The sequence below is a fragment of the Impatiens glandulifera genome, chromosome 2 (genome assembly GCF_907164915.1).
Source record: "Impatiens glandulifera chromosome 2, dImpGla2.1, whole genome shotgun sequence".
In the NCBI taxonomy this organism is placed as follows: Eukaryota; Viridiplantae; Streptophyta; class Magnoliopsida; order Ericales; family Balsaminaceae; genus Impatiens; species Impatiens glandulifera.
Window position 1 is genome coordinate 42,974,734 of NC_061863.1, and position 22,705 is coordinate 42,997,438.

Here is a 22,705-nt window from a genome sequence, read left to right on the forward strand (position 1 = left end):
CATAGCCAAGAGGGACATTTTTTGTGTACGCATAATATATTGGTGAAGTAAATCAGAAGAAGTGCCAAGATGATTCAAACATTTCACCTTCAAAAAGACAGAAATTAGGTAATTTAACCCAAAAGATGTAGGTTCTTTCCAGAATAGAATAGAATTGAATATACATGGTATTAAAGGACACTTCATAGAAACATTCTTACAGTTTTTTTCATTACCGGGTCATGATAACACAAAAACATAATGTATGATAATTAGTCAGAACGTACTCAATCTTTTCATAATTATATTATATATGATACCAATCAATCTAATTCTATAATAGAACGTACTCAATCTTTTCATAATTATATTATATATGATACCAATCAATCTAATTCTATAATGGTAAGAATATATATAATATCTAATATTCCAACATAGGCAAACAGTGAATCATATCATGAGTTAAAATCTATATATATATAATGATGCTTAATTTTTAAAATGTCCGGATTGCCGGGTCGAGAGATGTGGTTAATTTGGATATATGTGAGAGTAAATGGATACTTGGGTCGGATTGTGAGTTGACCCGCCCTTAAACTTAAAACGGTTAAAAATAAAATTAAAAATGCTATAGGTATGGTTTGAACTTGTAACCTAACAAAAACAAGTACAACCTTTTAACCAACTAGGCTAATAACACTTTATATTTTAAATTCAACCCAAAATTTGATAAACGCGTGACATTTTAACAATATAAGTTCAACTTTTTAACTAACTAATCTATATATATATAATGATGCTTAATTTTTAAAGTGTCCGAATTGCCGGGTCGAGAGCTGTGGTTAATTTGGATATATGTGATAGTAAATGGATACTTGGGTCGGATTGTGGGTTGACCCGCCCATAAACTTAAAACGGTTAAAAATAAAATTAAAAATGCTATAGGTATGGTTTGAACTTGCAACCTAAAAAAACAAGTTCAACCTTTTAACCAACTAGGCTAATAACACTTTATATTTTTAAATTCAACCCAAAATTTGATAAACGCGTGACATTTTAACAATATAAGTTCAACTTTATAACTAACTAATCTATATATATATAATGATGCTTAATTTTTAAAGTGTCCAAATTACCGGGTCGAGGGTTGTGGTTAATTTGGATATATGTGAGAGTAAATGGATATTTGGGTCGGATTGTGGGTTGACCCGCCCATAAACTTAAAACGGTTAAAAATAAAATTAAAAATGCTATATGTATGGTTCGAACTTGCAACCTAACAAAATAAGTACAACCTTTTAACCAATTAGGCTAATACCACTTTTAATTTTAAATTGAACTCAAAACTTGATATACGTGTGACATTTTAACAATATAAGTTCAACTTTTTAACTAACTAATCTATAAATATATAATGATGTTTAATTTTTAAAGTGTCCGGATTGCCGGGTCGATAGTTGTGGTTAATTTGAATATATGTGAGAGTAAATGGATCTTTGGGTCGGAATGTGGGTTGACCCGCCCATAAACTTAAAACGGTTAATAATAAAATTAAAAATGCTATAGGTATGGTTCGACTTTGCAACCTAACAAAACAAGTACAACCTTTTAACCAACTAGGCTAATAACAATTTATATTTTAAGTTCAACCCAAAATTTGATAAAAGCGTGACATTTTAACAATATAAGTTCAACTTTTTAACTAACTAATCTATATATATATATAATGATGCTTAATTTTTAAAGTGTCCGGATTGCCGGGTCGAGAGATGTGGTTAATTTGGATATATGTGAGAGTAAATAGATACTTGGGTCGTATTGTGGGTTGACCCGCCCATAAACTTAAAACGGTTAATAATAAAATTAAAAATGCTATAGGTATGGTTCGAACTAGCAACCTAACAAAATAAGTACAACCTTTTAACCAACTAGGCTAATAACACTTTATATTTTAAATTCAACCTAAAATTTGATAAACGTGTGACATTTTAACAATATAAGTTCAACTTTTTAACTAACTAATCTATATATATATAATGATGCTTAATTTTTAAAATGTCGAGAGATGTGGTTAATTTGGATATATGTGAGAGTAAATGGATACTTGGGTCGGATTGTGAGTTGACCCGCCCTTAAACTTAAAACGGTTAAAAATAAAATTAAAAATGCTATAGGTATGGTTTGAACTTGTAACCTAACAAAATAAGTACAACCTTTTAACCAACTAGGCTAATAACACTTTATATTTGAAATTCAATCCAAAATTTGATAAACGCGTGACATTTTAACAATATAAGTTAAACTTTTAACTAACTAATCTATATATATATAATGATGCTTAATTTTTAAAGTGTCCGGATTGCCGGGTCGAGAGCTGTGGTTAATTTGAATGTATGTGATAGTAAATGGATATTTGGGTCGGATTGTGGGTTGACCCGCCCATAAACTTAAAACGATTAAAAATAAAATTAAAAATGCTATAGGTATGGTTTGAACTTGCAACCTAACAAAACAAGTACAACCTTTTAACCAACTAGGCTAATAACACTTTATATTTTAAATTCAACCCAAAATCTGATAAACGCGTGACATTTTAACAATATAAGTTCAAATTTTTAACTAACTAATCTATATATATATATATATAATGATGCTTAATTTTTAAAGTGTCCGGATTGCTGTGTCGAGAGCTGTGGTTAATTTGGATATATGTGAGAGTAAATGGATATATGGGTCGGATTGTGGGTTGACCCGTCCATAAACTTAAAACGGTTAAAAATAAAATTAAAAATTCTATAGGTATGGTTTGAACTTGTAACCTAACAAAACAAGTACAACTTTTTAACCCATAGGCTAATAACAGTTTATAGTTTAAATTCAACCCAAAATTTGATAAACGCGTGACATTTTAACAATATAAGTTCAACTTTTTAACTAACTAATCTATATATATATAATGATGCTTAATTTTTAAAGTGTCCGGATTTCCGGGTTGAGAATTGTGGTTAATTTGGATATATGTGATAGTAAATGGATACTTGGGTCGGATTGTCGGTTGACCCGCCCATAAAAATTTTACCGTAATATTTTTTTCACTGTTTTTTATATTATTACTCGTGCAAATGCACGGGATACATGCTAGTGCCTTCTAATAAACACAATTAGATATATGTTGCATTCTAAATTTTTCTATCCTACCATGCAGGATAACAACAACACAAAAACATAATGCGTCTGCCGGGAGTCGAACCCGGGTCTATTGCTTGGAAGGCAATTATCCTAACCGTTGGACTACAAACGCTTGGTGTGAGTACTCACTGGATCTGAATTTAACTCTACTTAATTTATCACAACCAAACTTGTAAAGAACAAAGGCCAAAAACCAAAAACAGTACAGAATAAGGTAAATATTATTATTATATGTATCTTGTCTGTCTGTCTTCTGGATAGTGGGTCAAATTTTCGAATCCCATGAGCTTTTGTTTTTCATGCCATCTTGTTGACAATTACTTTACCTATCTTCCAAGTTATAGGATGAAGATGAACCACCCTAATTAAACATGTATTTAAATGCCCAGTACCTACAATCTGGTTATCATTTGAGAGCATCTTCTCTAAAAATGCTCTGTTTTATGTCATTTATTTATCTCTTATTGATAAACAGAATAATATTTAAATACATGTACATGCGATTGATGTAGACGATTGTTGAGGGAAGTACCTAAAAAATATCAGTTTAAGGCATTATTATTTAAAAATAAATTTCAAATGGGCCTTTATCAAATATTTGTTTATGAAAATATTCTTAAAATATTTTGAAGTTGTTTTCTATCTTTTAAGATTTTTAGAAAATGGCTTAGGACTTTTAATTAAAAAATAATAATTTTTGAAATTAAAAAATCAAACAAACCCTTCAATTCTTTAGTCAATGGCTAAAATCCCTCGGTCTTGGGTTGAGATCACTCGTTTGGATGCGGGGAACTCTCGGTCAAGGTGTGGAGAGACTAGGGATGGCAACGGGTACCCTACCCGACGGGTAGTGAAGTACCCATCCCCGAACCCGATTTTCATTTTACTACCCGACCCCGATCCCGAACCCGACGGGTATCTCTACTTCTATACCCATTCCCGATTCGTCGGGTACCCGATCCCCGACGGGTACCCAATTACCCGATTAAATTACTTATAAGATTATAAAGTTTGAAAAAAATAAACACAACTTTAATAAATAATTTTAACATTAGTAATATTAAAATATTAAAAATAAAAATAAAACCATTACTTACCCACCTCATAATTTTTGTAAATTTTGAAGAAGATAAACTAGAGTGGAAAAAAAGTAGAATGAACATTGAAAAAAAAACTAGAGATTGAATATGAAGAATTATGAGAGAGAGTAATATTTTGTTATTAAAATAAAAATTGAAGTTATGTAGAGAAATATTGTTTTGTGAATATAAAATAATTAAAATTTAGTGTAGTGTATTTATGACTATGGTTGGAGTGAAGTGTGGATAATATCAAATTAAATGATGCATATTTATGATACATTTACAATGATGAAACATTTTTGAAAAGTCACACATTAAACTTTAATAAAAAAATCAATAATATTAATATAACCGGGTATCGGATATCGGGTTTGGGTTTCGTACACTCCCCATCCCCGACCCTGTACCCGACCGTGTACCTTCTCCCTTTCCCCATGCCCGACCCCGACCCCGAACCCAATTTAAAATACCCGAACCCGACTATCGGGTACCCACGGGTATCGGGCATACGGGTACCCATTGCCATCTCTAGGAGAGACCTTAGTCTTGGGCTAGAGATTCTCGATCGGGTGTGGGGAGCTCTCAATCGAGGTGCGGGAGGCCTCATTCTTGGGCTAGAGGTCCTCGGTCAGGTGAGGGGAGCTCTCGATCGAAGTGCGAGAGGTTCTCGGTCGGGGCTAGAAATCCTCGGTCAGGTGCGGGTAGATCTCAGTCGAGGTGTAGGAGATTCTCGGTTGGGGATAAAAATCCCTAGTCGAAAACCATATAAGGCTTGTTTTCTCAATCAAAAATCAAGCCCATGCTAAACATTTCTAGTCAGGTGCAGGGGAGGGAACGATTTTCATGATCAAAATTTGAACCCAAGTTGAGCCCTCGGTCGGACTTCAAGAAAATCAAACTGCAGGTTTGATGATTTTAAATGGGACCTTAATCCTTCGATCCAAAGGCATGGGGAGTTTTGTCTAATCCCAAAGATCATTTATAACATCATTCTGATGTGTTAATCAATTAGGATTATGTTCCATTTAAATCAAACAGTTTTGAAGAACAAACGTGTTTTATTTTTATTTTTAATGTTTAATGAAGTGTAAATATCTTGTCAATAGTTTCCTTATATATCATATGTGTAACCCCCAGAAAAACCCTTAAGTTTTGTTCCGCGGAAAAATTGATGTTCGAGAATTTCAACATCGGTTTACATGTCAGGAATAATTTTTTTTTAAATAAAACTTTTTTTAAAAGATTTCAAATAATTTTTGACAACTTTAAAAATTAATTATAAAAATAATTAATTTTGTTCAAATTTGAATAATCCAGGGATTTGCATTTAATCAAATGACAATTTATTTTTCCTAGAAATCTATAAAAAAATATTTATTTGAAAATAGAGTCTCCAATTAATTTTTGAAAATCAATAAAAATGGGATACGTATACAAACGTATTAGCCAAAGTTTCTTGTAATTTGTAGTTTGGTGATACTCGAAAAAGGGCTTTCACGCTTCATCTTCCGTACCCATTTTAAAAACGATCTCTACTTAAATTTGGCTTTTGAAAATCGGTTTTATAACATTTTATTTTAACCGATTATTCTTCTGGTCTTAGACATGCATAGGTTTATGCATATTTAAATAATTTTAAATACAATTATTTAAATGCTGGTATTTGTTGCTGATGATAACTTAGGGACGAAAGTACCTGAAGAACACTAGTCATTTTAAAGACATTATGATTTAAACAAAAATTCCATACAATCCTTTATCAAAATATTTTTTGTTGAAATATCCCAAAAATATTTTGAAATCATTTTCTAATTTTTCAGGATTTTGAAAATGAGAACCAAACAGACCTTAGGACCGGTGTCCTAGGCTTTGGGTTCGTTTTCATCGGTCAGGGTCTGGGACCCTCGGTCGGACCCATCGCTTCGGGCTAAGAAGCCTCAATCGAGGTGCTAAGGACTCTTGGTCCTTGGCTGAGATTATCGGTCGGGGTATAAAAACCAACGGTCTTGCTAAGGATGTCTTCAAAATGGAAAGCACAACCAATCTAAAAATTAGTAAGAAATTTTAACCAAAAATAAAAGTTGTTGAGCAAATCCTATCTATTTTTCAAAAGCAAACCATAGGTTGTGAAATGCTTGGAATCAAAAGGATATTACATTCCAACCATGTAGATATAACAATGACAACTAACATAGAAAATGTAGATATAACAATGAGAAAAATCTACAGCTCCAACAAATTATAAGAGAATTGAACATTTTCTCTAGGGAACCAACCTCGTCTAGTTATAGGAAAGCTTCTAATTCAGCTAAGTATTCAACATGGATGAAACTAACAACCATTTATTTTTGTATACTTCTTCAAGTAAAAGGTACTATTTGTTTTAAAAAATGAGAGTTCAAATATTACTTCATGACACAATAACTACTTCACAGCTGTGGCAGGAACAAAATGACCAAGCCTATAGTCCTGTTCAAAGAAAAGATGTGAAGAATTCAGGCAAGATAATACAATTAGTCTTGGAAATGACTGAGAAGGATATAATGATAGGATGTTGACCTTGAAATTTATGAACTCGGCTAGTGGAGGGTCAAATGTAAGCACCAAATCATCATGTCCTACGTCATAAATCATAACTTGGGTTATTGGATAGAGCATCAGTTTTCATGGTATTTTATGTCATTGAATATGATACCATGTACAGAAACTGCAATGCCAGGCTGGTAAGCTGCATAATACTAAGTCAGAATTCAGATCGGCTTAAACCTTTGAAAATCAAAATGTAAGAGTTCATGTGATTAAGTTTCATAGCCAAGAGGGACATTTTTTGTGTACGCATAATATATTGGTGAAGTAAATCAGAAGAAGTGCCAAGATGATTCAAACATTTCACCTTCAAAAAGACAGAAATTAGGTAATTTAACCCAAAAGATGTAGGTTCTTTCCAGAATAGAATAGAATTGAATATACATGGTATTAAAGGACACTTCATAGAAACATTCTTACAGTTTTTTTCATTACCGGGTCATGATAACACAAAAACATAATGTATGATAATTAGTCAGAACGTACTCAATCTTTTCATAATTATATTATATATGATACCAATCAATCTAATTCTATAATAGAACGTACTCAATCTTTTCATAATTATATTATATATGATACCAATCAATCTAATTCTATAATGGTAAGAATATATATAATATCTAATATTCCAACATAGGCAAACAGTGAATCATATCATGAGTTAAAATCTATATATATATAATGATGCTTAATTTTTAAAATGTCCGGATTGCCGGGTCGAGAGATGTGGTTAATTTGGATATATGTGAGAGTAAATGGATACTTGGGTCGGATTGTGAGTTGACCCGCCCTTAAACTTAAAACGGTTAAAAATAAAATTAAAAATGCTATAGGTATGGTTTGAACTTGTAACCTAACAAAAACAAGTACAACCTTTTAACCAACTAGGCTAATAACACTTTATATTTTAAATTCAACCCAAAATTTGATAAACGCGTGACATTTTAACAATATAAGTTCAACTTTTTAACTAACTAATCTATATATATATAATGATGCTTAATTTTTAAAGTGTCCGAATTGCCGGGTCGAGAGCTGTGGTTAATTTGGATATATGTGATAGTAAATGGATACTTGGGTCGGATTGTGGGTTGACCCGCCCATAAACTTAAAACGGTTAAAAATAAAATTAAAAATGCTATAGGTATGGTTTGAACTTGCAACCTAAAAAAACAAGTTCAACCTTTTAACCAACTAGGCTAATAACACTTTATATTTTTAAATTCAACCCAAAATTTGATAAACGCGTGACATTTTAACAATATAAGTTCAACTTTATAACTAACTAATCTATATATATATAATGATGCTTAATTTTTAAAGTGTCCAAATTACCGGGTCGAGGGTTGTGGTTAATTTGGATATATGTGAGAGTAAATGGATATTTGGGTCGGATTGTGGGTTGACCCGCCCATAAACTTAAAACGGTTAAAAATAAAATTAAAAATGCTATATGTATGGTTCGAACTTGCAACCTAACAAAATAAGTACAACCTTTTAACCAATTAGGCTAATACCACTTTTAATTTTAAATTGAACTCAAAACTTGATATACGTGTGACATTTTAACAATATAAGTTCAACTTTTTAACTAACTAATCTATAAATATATAATGATGTTTAATTTTTAAAGTGTCCGGATTGCCGGGTCGATAGTTGTGGTTAATTTGAATATATGTGAGAGTAAATGGATCTTTGGGTCGGAATGTGGGTTGACCCGCCCATAAACTTAAAACGGTTAATAATAAAATTAAAAATGCTATAGGTATGGTTCGACTTTGCAACCTAACAAACAAGTACAACCTTTTAACCAACTAGGCTAATAACAATTTATATTTTAAGTTCAACCCAAAATTTGATAAAAGCGTGACATTTTAACAATATAAGTTCAACTTTTTAACTAACTAATCTATATATATATATAATGATGCTTAATTTTTAAAGTGTCCGGATTGCCGGGTCGAGAGATGTGGTTAATTTGGATATATGTGAGAGTAAATAGATACTTGGGTCGTATTGTGGGTTGACCCGCCCATAAACTTAAAACGGTTAATAATAAAATTAAAAATGCTATAGGTATGGTTCGAACTAGCAACCTAACAAAATAAGTACAACCTTTTAACCAACTAGGCTAATAACACTTTATATTTTAAATTCAACCTAAAATTTGATAAACGTGTGACATTTTAACAATATAAGTTCAACTTTTTAACTAACTAATCTATATATATATAATGATGCTTAATTTTTAAAATGTCGAGAGATGTGGTTAATTTGGATATATGTGAGAGTAAATGGATACTTGGGTCGGATTGTGAGTTGACCCGCCCTTAAACTTAAAACGGTTAAAAATAAAATTAAAAATGCTATAGGTATGGTTTGAACTTGTAACCTAACAAAATAAGTACAACCTTTTAACCAACTAGGCTAATAACACTTTATATTTGAAATTCAATCCAAAATTTGATAAACGCGTGACATTTTAACAATATAAGTTAAACTTTTAACTAACTAATCTATATATATATAATGATGCTTAATTTTTAAAGTGTCCGGATTGCCGGGTCGAGAGCTGTGGTTAATTTGAATGTATGTGATAGTAAATGGATATTTGGGTCGGATTGTGGGTTGACCCGCCCATAAACTTAAAACGATTAAAAATAAAATTAAAAATGCTATAGGTATGGTTTGAACTTGCAACCTAACAAAACAAGTACAACCTTTTAACCAACTAGGCTAATAACACTTTATATTTTAAATTCAACCCAAAATCTGATAAACGCGTGACATTTTAACAATATAAGTTCAAATTTTTAACTAACTAATCTATATATATATATATAATGATGCTTAATTTTTAAAGTGTCCGGATTGCTGTGTCGAGAGCTGTGGTTAATTTGGATATATGTGAGAGTAAATGGATATATGGGTCGGATTGTGGGTTGACCCGTCCATAAACTTAAAACGGTTAAAAATAAAATTAAAAATTCTATAGGTATGGTTTGAACTTGTAACCTAACAAAACAAGTACAACTTTTTAACCCATAGGCTAATAACAGTTTATAGTTTAAATTCAACCCAAAATTTGATAAACGCGTGACATTTTAACAATATAAGTTCAACTTTTTAACTAACTAATCTATATATATATAATGATGCTTAATTTTTAAAGTGTCCGGATTTCCGGGTTGAGAATTGTGGTTAATTTGGATATATGTGATAGTAAATGGATACTTGGGTCGGATTGTCGGTTGACCCGCCCATAAAATTTTACCGTAATATTTTTTTCACTGTTTTTTATATTATTACTCGTGCAAATGCACGGGATACATGCTAGTGCCTTCTAATAAACACAATTAGATATATGTTGCATTCTAAATTTTTCTATCCTACCATGCAGGATAACAACAACACAAAAACATAATGCGTCTGCCGGGAGTCGAACCCGGGTCTATTGCTTGGAAGGCAATTATCCTAACCGTTGGACTACAAACGCTTGGTGTGAGTACTCACTGGATCTGAATTTAACTCTACTTAATTTATCACAACCAAACTTGTAAAGAACAAAGGCCAAAAACCAAAAACAGTACAGAATAAGGTAAATATTATTATTATATGTATCTTGTCTGTCTGTCTTCTGGATAGTGGGTCAAATTTTCGAATCCCATGAGCTTTTGTTTTTCATGCCATCTTGTTGACAATTACTTTACCTATCTTCCAAGTTATAGGATGAAGATGAACCACCCTAATTAAATTTACAAACCTACCTTTGGAAATGAATAAGAGATAAATAAATGACATAAAACAGAGCATTTTTAGAGAAGATGCTCTCAAATGATAACCGTTCAATATTGGAGAGCTTAAAACTGATAGTTCATCGACTGCAGGACGGCATAAACTTGTGCACCAAACACTCCTGAACAAGCTGGACTACAGGACGGCTGCCATTGCTCACTCCTTCAACTGAATATTAAAAAATATTTATTTATTAGGTCCTACCGAGAATTGAACTCGGGTTACTGGATTCAGAGTCCAATGTCCTAACCGCTAGACCATAGGACCATTTTGAATAGCTTATATTTTATTTAATCATTAAATTATTATTTATCTAAGCAATTCTAACCAAATATTTACCACCATGTCTTATTTTACAATGATGCCCATCGTTTTTACAAAACACTCATTTAATTTGAAAATAAATGAAGATTTGAGAAAGACTTATATCTATGCTAATGATGGTAAACCGTTAAATGAATTTGACAAATTGCAATTTTGTTTCTCGCATACTTGATTGACTCTTTTCGAGTCTAATTGTTTCCAATGATTTATATATCTCACAAACTTATGCAAAAGGGTAGGGTTTATTTTTTGAAAATCTATTTTATTTTAATTAAAAAAATATTAGTGTGAAATTCGTGTATACTACGAAAAAAAATTCAAGGTTAACATCACCACAAACTAACACATAACAAATTATTTGAAAAAATCAATCGAAATGAAAAACTTCAAGCGAACAAAGTAAACCGGGGATCAACGACTCTACTAACACCCATGGCGTCCCTTCTTCGAGCGTAATTGAAAAAAAAAATCCCTTTTCAATGTATCATGATTTCCGTACGAGAGAAATGTTATACTTTTTATACGACCACATTAACTAGATTTGAAGATTGAATTGAAGCTAGACTAGGGTTTATGTAAGCCTAAGACAATTTTATAGTTAGAATGTTAATTTATTTTTAAGGATAAACTTCACTAAAACCGCATTACAACTTAAAAATGACTTTACATGACACATATAGCAACTTGTATGTAAGTTACTGGTAATTCTTGTATTTTAATAAGAAAGTAAAGTCTAAGCAGCGACCATAGTTGTGGGATGTCATGTTAGTTCTCCATTAATTCAAAAAAAAAATTAAAAAAAAAATTAACTCTTATTATTTAAGAAGTATAAGAAATTCAAAACATCTCCGTCAAAGTGACAATTAATATTCTTCACCATCATCATGAACCCTAACAAAATACTTAGTTGGCTCTACATCAACAAACCTCAAACAAGAATAGGTCCTACCAAGAATTGAACTTGGGTTACTGGATTCAGAGTCCAATGTCCTAAACAATAAACCATAAGAACAATTTGAATACTTAATATTTTATGTCATTATTCACCTATATACATAATATACAATTAATATTCAAAACAATTCTAATTAAATATTGACCACAAGTCCAAATTTAAACACTGAAAAGGTCCATAATAATCATTACCTTTATCGAAACAATCATATATCATTTATTTTAATAATTGAATATTTGAAGACTTGTATTTATGTTAACGATATTAAGCAGCTAAGTGAAAGGAACAAATCGTAATTTTATTTCTCAAAAACTTATAGAAGACTGGTCGATCACTCATCTTCGCGTTCTATGGCGGGTTATTTATATCTATCACAAACTTAGGCAAAATGGTAAAAAAAAATTTGAAAGAGTAACTCCTTTTAGTTAAACGAGATTACTGTAATACTCGGAAAAATTTAAAATAATTCAGACGTATAGCAACATAAAGGATACCTATGATATGAATAAATCAATCAAAACAAAGATAATTATTCAAAATGAAAAACTTCGCTATACACATAAAATATGGGCGAACTAAGTGAACTGGGTCATCGACCCTACTAAGACCCTTTGAAGTCTCTTCTTCGACCATAATTGAAAGCTTCCCTATTTCGTGTATCATGATTTCTGCATAAGGGAAATGTTATGTTTTGTATACAATCACTTTAACTAGATTTTAAGGTTAAATTGAGGATAGAATTGTGTTTATTTTATGCTTAAGACAAATTTTATAGAATTTTGAAGGAAAAACTGCACCAAAACTGCATTACAACTTAAAAATCTATAATGAAGTATTTTTATTGACATGAAACCATCATTGGATTTACATGATACTTTGCAAACAATCCATCGTCGTCGAGTTTTCTCTCGCTGTCGTTGCTCACTCCTTCCGAGAATTAAACTCGGGTTACTGGATTCAGAGTCTAATGTCCTACCTGTTATAGACCATAGGACCAATTTGAACATTTAATATTTTAAATAATATATGAAAATTTAATATTCAAAACAATTCTAACTAAATATTGACCACAAATCCAAATTTAATATTGAAAACTTCCATAATAACCGCATCACCTTTATCGAAACAATCATTTATCATTTGTTTGAATAAATGAATATTTGAAGACGTATAGACGTATATTTATGCTAGATATGTTAAGTCGCTAAGTGAAAGGATAAATTGTAATTTTATTTCTCGAAAACTTATAGAAGACAGGTTGATCGGTTCATCTTCGAGTCTTGTGTCAGGTTATTTATATCTATCACAAACTTATGCAAAATGGTAGATTTTATTTTTGTGAAAGACTAGTAACTCCTTTTAGTTAGTCGATATTACTATGAAACTCGGAAAAATTCAAAATTAATCAAGATGTATAGCAAACATAAATCACACCAAATTATGATAGGAAGAAATTATTTAAAAAATATATAATTACTCAAAAGAAAAAACTTCTCTACACACTCAGAATATGGGCGAAAACTAAGTGAACTGGGGTCATCGACCCTACTAACACCCCTTTGAGGTCCCTTCTTTGGCCATAATTGAAAGCTTCCCCATTTCGTGTATCATGATTTCTGCCTAAAGAAAATGTTATGTTTTGTATCATGAATGTATACAATCATGTTTTCAATGTATCATGATTTCCGTACGAGGGAAATGTTATGCTTTTTATACGACCACATTAACTAGATTTGAAGATTGAATTGAAGCTAGACTAGGGTTTATGTAAGCCTAAGACAATTTTATAGTTAGAATGTTAATTTATTTTTAAGGATAAACTTCACTAAAACCGCATTACAACTTAAAAATGACTTTACATGACACATATAGCAGCTTGTATGTAAGTTACTGGTAATTCTTGTATTTTAATAAGAAAGTAAAGTCTAAGCAGCGACCATAGTTGTGGGATGTCATATTAGTTCTCCATTAATTCAAAAAAAAAATTAAGTCTTATTATTTAAGAAGTATAAGAAATTCAAAACATCTCCGTCAACGTGACAATTAATATTCTTCACCATCATCATGAACCCTAACAAAATACTTAGTTGGCTCTACATCAACAAACCTCAAACAAGAAAAAATAATAGGTCCTACTTTTTTTTTGGGGGGGGGGACGACTTATCGTTATTTCATTAAAAATTCCCAAAAACGGGAAAAAAAACCACGAGTTTAAGATATCATTTTAGACAGGCCTAGAATGATTTTGAAGTCGTAACATTCTGAATAAAAGCTAAAAAGCTAAAAACGTAAATGAATTATCTGTTTATAATGCTTTCAATTCTAGTGAGTTTAAAAAACGGTAAACTCCAGTTTTTGCAGATATTCCAGTTCTGCTCCGTGCTTGGAATTACTCTCCACGTTCTCGCGAGGGCGCTGCAATCCGATACAATATCTTTCTATAACTCGTCAACGCTCATGCGGGTTCTGCCATATACCCTTGCATTCCATTCTTGCCAAATATTATACTCCACTGCTCCAAAGCCGCACTGGAACACGCTTGTTGCAAATTTATTTCTCTTGGCTTTGAGTAGTACTGCTTCTTTGATTTAATTCCATTCGCTCGGGAAACTAATCAGCTCCAGGCTTTTATATAATCTTTCATAAAGCTCCGAATCAATACAGCAGTTCCCGAATATGTGATCTATGGTTTCTTCATTTCTTATGCATAGAAGACAACTCGCATCCGGGATGCTCATATACTTGCTAATACGATCACGAGTGTTGATTCTTTCCCAGAAGGCGAGTCATAGGATGAACTGGTGTCGTGGGATAATCTTCGTTGACCATACAAGAGGAGCCCATTCTACTTTATGCGCTTTTTCCTAGATTACCTCTCATATTTTCTTCAATACCAGCTTCCCATTGTCATCGACTTTCCATTCATGAATATCTGGTTTGTCGTGTAGTTGTATGTTACTTATATGATCAAGTATCCTCTTTCCTTATGAAATTCTTCTCAAGAGCAAGTTCCAATTCTCGTCTTTGATGTCTCTGATTTTCTCTTTTGCGCAGTCCCTTCTGATACGGGTATTTTGAAACTCCTCCTTGTCGATGATAGGCTGGTTTTCGAACTAGGGGTGCCATAATAGAGTGCATTTCCCGTCCCCTAGTCGGATGTAATAAAGATCTGCAATACCGCTTCTTAGTTTAAGAATCTTTTTCAAAGACTAGCTCATACCTTCGTGAATTTTGCAGGTCCAGATGCTGGTTTCGTGTTTCATAAACCTCGTATGCACCCATTTGATTCATAGTGACTCCTGATTGCGCTCCAAAGCCCACAGATGCTTGAAGGTTAAAGCCTTGTTCCACTCAATACAATTCTTCAAATCGATGCCTCCCTCGTCCTTCGGTTTGTAGAGAGCGGTACATTTGACTTTCTTTCCTCCTCTTCCACTACTACCCCAGATAAAGTTTCTCATCGGTGTGTCGAGTCCTTCATTACATTCTTCGGAATGACCATTTTCTGCGCCCAGTAGCCAACTATGCCCATAACCACGGTTTTGATAAGTTCGATCCTCCCTACATAAGAAAGTTTTTTGATGCCCAGCCAGATATCGTGTTTTTTAGCTTTTCAATCAGCAGCTTGTAGTGTGAGATCTCGATCTGCTTCGCAATTAACGGAATTCCTAAGTACCGAGAATTGAACTTGGGTTACTAAATTCAGAGTCCAGTGTCCTAACCACTATATCATAAGAACAATTTGAATATTTAATATTTTATGTCATTATCGATCCATATGAAAACACTCCTTCCCCGGGAAAAAGAACTTGAAAGAATGTGCTCTATTACCCAAAGACAATGAGACTTTTACGATCACTTAAGAACCAAAGGACAAAGGCTTGACTATGTTAACCTTAGATCCCTTTTTGGCTATTCATTTCATGGTAAATGAATCTAGAGATCCAATAAGGAGGGGTTTATGTCAACTAGAAAAAATAACAAATGAATGAATTATAGGCCTAATTCCTTAGACAATGAACACTCTTCTTAAAGTTGTTAAGCATGGGAACGATTTTCCATTTATCTGGAGTAGAAGTCAAGAAAGGAGATAGATATAATCCCGATTTTCTGTCATGTTCTAAAACAATTTTAGTAGGGAGAATGCATAAGCTCTAAAATGCTATGCCTTGTAGGGAGCAGATAGACCTGGGATCAAATGAGATTGATTTTTTCAACTTCTTCTTACTATCTCGTGGGTTCTGAGATGTCTTTACTTTTCAGGCTTAGACTTTGCCCTTCTGTCGCGGAGATCGAGCCAATACAAAACTAAACAAAGAGGAATAAACTAAAAGTAAAGGCAGACATAAATAAGTTGAGAATCCAAATTTTTCCTAGCTAATAAAAGATATCATTTTACAACTAAAAGGACATGAGGGGACTTTATAACGTATATAGAATAGTTGCGTAGCCGCCAGAAGCTAATGCAAGAGCAGCGGGTTAAGAAAGTGTACCATCACCTAGAAGAATTGATAAATAACTTGAGATCTATGGGACTTTCCCATTCTCGTTTTCTACCATTGTTATTCATAGGACTAAGGAGAACCAACTCTTAACCCGCGCCAATTGAAGCCGAAAGAACGTAGTAGGGTTCCCTATTAGTGGTCTAATCAATCATAAGTATAAAAGGACTCGAAGTACCTTGACTAAGACCAATCCCTTGGCTTCTCTTTGCATCCCAACTCTGACTTTCTAACTCCCGCTACTTTTAATTTTTACATTTTTTAGGGTTCCATACTAGGAGTATTTTTATTATCTGATCGTGTAATCGGTCATAAATGTTATGAAATTTTAGTCTTTACTTCCCTCACAAGAGTTCAACTTTGAAATAAATAAAAAAGTTAATAGCAAACCCCATAATTGAAAATCGTGTGCTACGACCATTTCAATGAATGGTTCCAAGTGCTTAAAAATAAATTTCTCATAGAACGGAAATGATCAATTGCTCGTGAATGTCTTTGCGAGAGAAATTAAATACATATCATTCCTTATTTATTGAAACTATTATACAAAAATAGAAAGAAAAAGATGTTGTATAAGAAGGAAGCACGAGTAAAGATAATAAGACTTTGTTCTCTTGTCCTGCTCAACACTTTATGTTATATGGTTCACGGATGTATAGCATAGATCATCAACCCGTAGATGTTCGAGATGAAACACCACCCGAAGTGGTGGTGGAGGCTATGGTTGTTGACATAGATCATCAATCTGAAGTGGTGAAGTCTAGGAAACTTATACTTGAATCATCCGAACTGGTGCAGCCGATTAAGAAATTATGGACAAAAGAACCTCAACCCACATAGGTTGAAAAAGAAGCCTCACTTCTCTTAGAACACAACCTAAGAGGAAGAAGAAGTTAATGATTAACAATCGGCCAGGGTTTCGAGTTGAAACACCGCAACTTCCGACTATAAAAGTAGAAGTAGAACCTCAACCCGTAAAAGTTGCAAAAGTAGCCCCACTCTCGCTTAGAACACATTCTAAGAGGATTAAAAAACCTAGGACGGCTCTTTACTCTCCTTACATGGAAATAGTTAGGAAGAATTTATCCCATGTCTTCGATTTTCTAGAATTTCTGATTGATCAACATCTTGTGGGCTTAATTTTTACAGATTTTGACTCAAGGTAACATCTTTATAACTCTTCATAGTCATTATAATGTTTTTTGTTAACTCTTATAAAGATGTTTTTTCTTCATTTATGTTTTTAGTGAAGTTTTATTCCAGAGCGACCGAGTCACGTTGAACAGAGGACACATGCTTTTGCTGAAAAGTGATACATATTTGGACTCTGGAATAATTGATGCTTGGACCCAATTGATCAATTACCGCACAAAGAAAACTCCCAACAGCATCCTGAAATTTGTTTCTCTTATTTTACATATGTAAGCTTTTTTTATATGATTATTATATTTTTTTAATATGATGTTTATTTGCAGAAGTGGTGATTGTTTTGTCAATATAATTAAAGAAGAAATGACAATATTTCATATATCATCTGAAGATTTAAAAAAGGCTGACCTTGTAAGTAATATCTCCAATATTTTAGAACATTCTGAATTTTTGAATACCTAATCATCTAATATCTTAAATAAAATGGTCATGTTTTTGCAGATTATGTTCCCTATTTTAGAACATGTTCATTATTATTTGTACTGCATCTACAACAAAAATCCAAATATGATACATCTAAGGCCTTGGTAATAAGATTTACCATGGGAAGAAAAATATGATACATCTAGATTTACCATTGCCAGAAGATTTACCATGGGAGGAAAAATATGATACATTTAAGGCATTGGTAATAAGCTGGATTTCTATATCTAAAAGTGTTTATATTTCATATTTATGTTTATATTTTTCTTGCCTTGTTAAAATAGAAAAATACTTTTGCTAAATTCATGAAGACTGTTGACTCAGAATCGTCGCTTCAATAGCTGACTTCGCATTCAATATTATGAAATTTTCCTTGGCAAGATTGTGATAATAAAACAGATTGTGAAATATACTACATGTGACAAATGGGGTCATTTACAGGAGAAGAAACATCACTGCTTCCTAAGATTAACAACAAGAAAATTATAAGTAATATAGTTTTAAGATTGTTTGTGAATTATATGTACTGACCTGCTGAAACATGTGTTTTTGAAGTTCAAAGCAGTACTTGAGTCGAAGAGGATAAAGTATGGTTCATCACTCCTGGAGTCAAAAGTCAACAATGTTAAGATCTAAATTCCCGAAAAATTAAAGAGAGTTGCTATATTGTTAGAAAATGAATATGAAATGAATTGTAAAATAAAACCATTTGCAACATTGTTTGGTTTCTACATTATATATGAAATGAATTGTAAATTAACATTTGTTTATATTTAAAATTACTTAGAATGTTTGGTTCGTTGATACAATATATTGAAAATAGTCCATTTTTTGGATAATTGGTCTCGAAGATGTCTATATTTTAGAGAAATGGTCCAGAACATGGTCTTATTCGGGACAACATGATCTCAAACATGGTTGTGTTTGGGAAGAAATGGTCCTTAACATGATCATGTTCGGGAAGAAATGGTCAATTGAATTGTGAATTTATTGTATTTTGATATGGATGGGTAAGCATACTGTGTTAATAGATCCATTATAGTAATGTTGAATAGGTCAGTTTAGTTAATAATCAGATAGGGTTCTTTGTATTTTTGTATAGCTATTATTTTACCAGGATGTGGAATGTGATATGCAGATTCCTCTTCTACTGAAGAATATAACTTGTTTAATAACTAACATTTTTTATTTTTTATAAATTTGATTATATTTTATCATTTAATGATGCATACAATATATTCCTTTCATTTTTTGAGTGAATCTCTCCCAGATCTAGAAGAAAGAAGAAATCGCCGAAGATCAAAGTCGCGGAAAATGAATAAGAAATCGTCGAAGTCTGAAATCGCGTAAGGAGAAAGGAATACGATCGGCTCGAAACCCAAAATTCAAAAATAGAGAGAATGAGAAAGAGGGGAAAGGAGGGAAGGGAAGGATCAAAAAAATTAAAAATATATTTTATTTTATTTTAGTCCACCGTGACTTTTTTTCCTCGTTGGCTGTCAGGTGGGGCGTCGCTGGGAAGTCGCTCCTCAGCGTCGCTCTCCCTATCATATATATATATATATATATATAATGTTATACATTATCTGTTTTTATTCTATTTCATGCATAAGTATTTAAAAAATTACTAATATTATCGTATAAAATAATATATTTAAGAAATAGGGTGAGAATCTTGTGAGCAAAAGAGATAAAAAAAAAAATTGAAGTTGGTATAATTTTCTAAAATTAGATGGATGATGGATCTATACATACCATCTCTGAGTGTTGTGAAAAATTAAAAAAATGATGAAAACTCTTTATACCATCATCAATAGTTTCATGCAAATTATAACTAAAATACCTTTCTATTTTTTAAAATCTTAAATACAAATGACATTTTAGTCATTTAACTCGCAGTATTTTTTTTTCTTTAAAAAAACGATTCTTTGAAAAAAAAATAAACTCTTTCAAACAAGCTCTGTGTTTTTAGAACAAAAATTGGGTTGTATCTCAATCAAATTTGTAGTTGAACTACAAAGGGTAGTAGATCACAGTTTCATTTAACAAATGGAAGTTATTGCCTCATGATCATGATCCTAATTTTTTAGAACATGTATGATTTTGTTTGGTACAAAAAAACTGCAAGTTGTATTTTAAGATGGATCGCAAATGGTGACCATATGACAAACAAAATTTGAGTTAGATGAGATCACATTTCAAAATTATACATACTAGAAGGGCCCTTTAAATTGTTTCAAAGCTAAAAGGAACATGAATAGTGAAACATGGAAAAGAATGATTTTTCATAGATGATTGTCAACAAGAAACTAATATCCACAAAAACAAGCATGGTTTATGTTTAATTAATATTTACCTAGTACTTTTTATTTTCAACTCATCAGCATGAAAAGTTCCACTTTTGAAAAATCAATAGTTTTGGTCGATGATGATGGTTGTTCGTCTCGAGAAAGAAGACAAATCGAATGGAAAATGACGTTGTTTTGGGCTGAAATATGAATGTCTAGGCGTTTTGTCCGCATTTCGTCAGCACTTCGTTGCGCCTGAGAGTTCCATTACATAGATTTCAGCGCTCATCCGATGGTCGTGAGGTATGTTGCACTAAATTCTCCTGATTTTGATTGTAGCAGATTACGCTCCATATTCAGCCTTAGAGCTTGTTTGAAATTGATTTTTCTTTCCTCTCTTTGCCTTTATTTTCAACCTATAAAATATATAAAATATTTTAAATAGACATAATATTTATTTTGTTTAATTATTATTATTTTTTTATATTTTGGAGTTTTATAAATAATTTATTTGGATAAATGGATACAAAATTTATCCTAAATTATTTATTTTAATATTTTTTGACCCCTTAAAATTAATTTGAGATAAAATTAATACAATATTTATCTCAAATTATTTTATTTATTTTTCTTGACTATTATTTTAATTAATTGGGGTTTAATTACTATAATAATTATTCAAATTAATTATTTAATTTTGTTTTGACCTTAATTTTAATTATTTTGATTATATTTATTTTAAATTTTATAAATTGGGTAAGTAAAATTTTAGTACTTACAAATGTCAAAACCAACTTTAATATCATTATCACATATATAAGGAGTGTGAGTTTGAAGTTTACCTATATTTGATATAATTTGATCAGATACATCGGAGTCGGGATACCATGTTGAATCTTACTTAGAAAGAGGAGAAGTCATCGTAGTTATTGGAAAGATAGTTTCTCATCATAACGATGATAATTTTGTTGCTTGATGCTTATTTTTATTCCAAATCTGATAGATAATATGTGCTCGATAATTTACGTTAGTATGTCATAATTTATTGCAAGTGGTATTTAGGACGATTTTTTCTATTACGATTTGTATTTGGATTAATCTTATTTGAAGAATGTCTACTACCATTAAAATGCCCAATTTTTAATCCATTTCAGTTATTATAATTTTCTATTTGTCCAAAAAAATGTGATGAATATGAATTTTCTATTATTCGGATTTCATTATTTATTTCGTCCATATGCAGCGTTACTTGTAAGTTCTCGTGTTCGGCGTGAAGAAAGAATGTGTTTCTCATGCATAAGAAGAAGTCTCGTAAGTTCGTTGACGCTTATAGGTTCTCGTCTTATGGAGATCACAACAACAATTGATTCAAACTCTAATCTCAAACCTCCAAGAATATAAAGAACAAGATCAATATATGTAACGTTATGGCCAGCCATAGAAAATGCACAAGTTGTTGATTTCATCTTCTGAAAGTATTCTTAAACACTTGTGTTACAATTTTTGAAATTTTAAATTTGAAGTCTCAATTGCATTAATAATGACATAGTTTGACTAGAGAATTTTTTTCTAAGGCTTCCCAAAGTTTTCTTGCCGTATCATTAACATTTGTAATGACTTGTGTGAAAAAATAAATCGGTAAAAGTTGAGATTAACCAACCTACACCTTTTGAATCTTGAATTTCTCATTCTTTAAATATTGAATTCTTGATTGTTTTTGTTATCTCATCTTTATCGGTGATATTAATTACAGTTGGTGGAGAATTTTCTTCTATATTAATATGTTCGATGAGACCACATCTTTTAATGAGATGAATAACATAAATTTATATAAAACATAGTTGTGTTGATCTAGCTTTAAAGTAAGACCCATAGAATTAAAAGAGTTGTAAATAAAGAAAGCAATATATAGAGCAATGACATCTAAAATTGATTTTGAATATTATTATTTGAAATTATATATTTAGTTAATGAATCGAATAAATTAGAATGTAATTGAATTATCATTTTTATAATTAAACTGAAGAAAATAGATTCCGAAAATAAAAGAATAAATAACAACAGGAAAATTAAAAAAAAAGTCTTTAATAATAATAGAAATAAAAATAAGAGTAAGTGATTTTAATCGATTATTAAAAGTTATGTGTTTTCTTTAACATAAATCAATGAGGTGAAAAATGAGTGTCTAGCTATATCGAACCAGAAATAGAGTAGATTGGTAACCACGTAGCCAAAGGTCTTGGGTGATATATATATATATATATATATATATATATATATATATATATATATATATATATATATATAAATAAAAAATGAGGAAAATAAAAGTATACAATGAAGAGAAAGAAATAATTTATTATCTTT

The 22,705-nt window shown here is 31.5% G+C and overlaps 3 non-coding genes across 3 annotated transcripts; all 3 read right to left on the bottom strand.

The window, feature by feature from the left end:
- Window positions 1-3,211: 3,211 nt before the first annotated feature.
- On the bottom strand, window positions 3,212-3,283 carry TRNAG-UCC. Its single transcript has one exon. It is a non-coding gene; the product is annotated as a tRNA-Gly (tRNA).
- Window positions 3,284-10,266: 6,983 nt separating this feature from the next.
- TRNAG-UCC lies at window positions 10,267-10,338 on the bottom strand. Its single transcript has one exon. It is a non-coding gene; the product is annotated as a tRNA-Gly (tRNA).
- Window positions 10,339-10,832: 494 nt separating this feature from the next.
- Window positions 10,833-10,904, bottom strand: TRNAQ-CUG. The gene has a single exon. It is a non-coding gene; the product is annotated as a tRNA-Gln (tRNA).
- Between the last annotated feature and the right edge of the window lie 11,801 nt (window positions 10,905-22,705).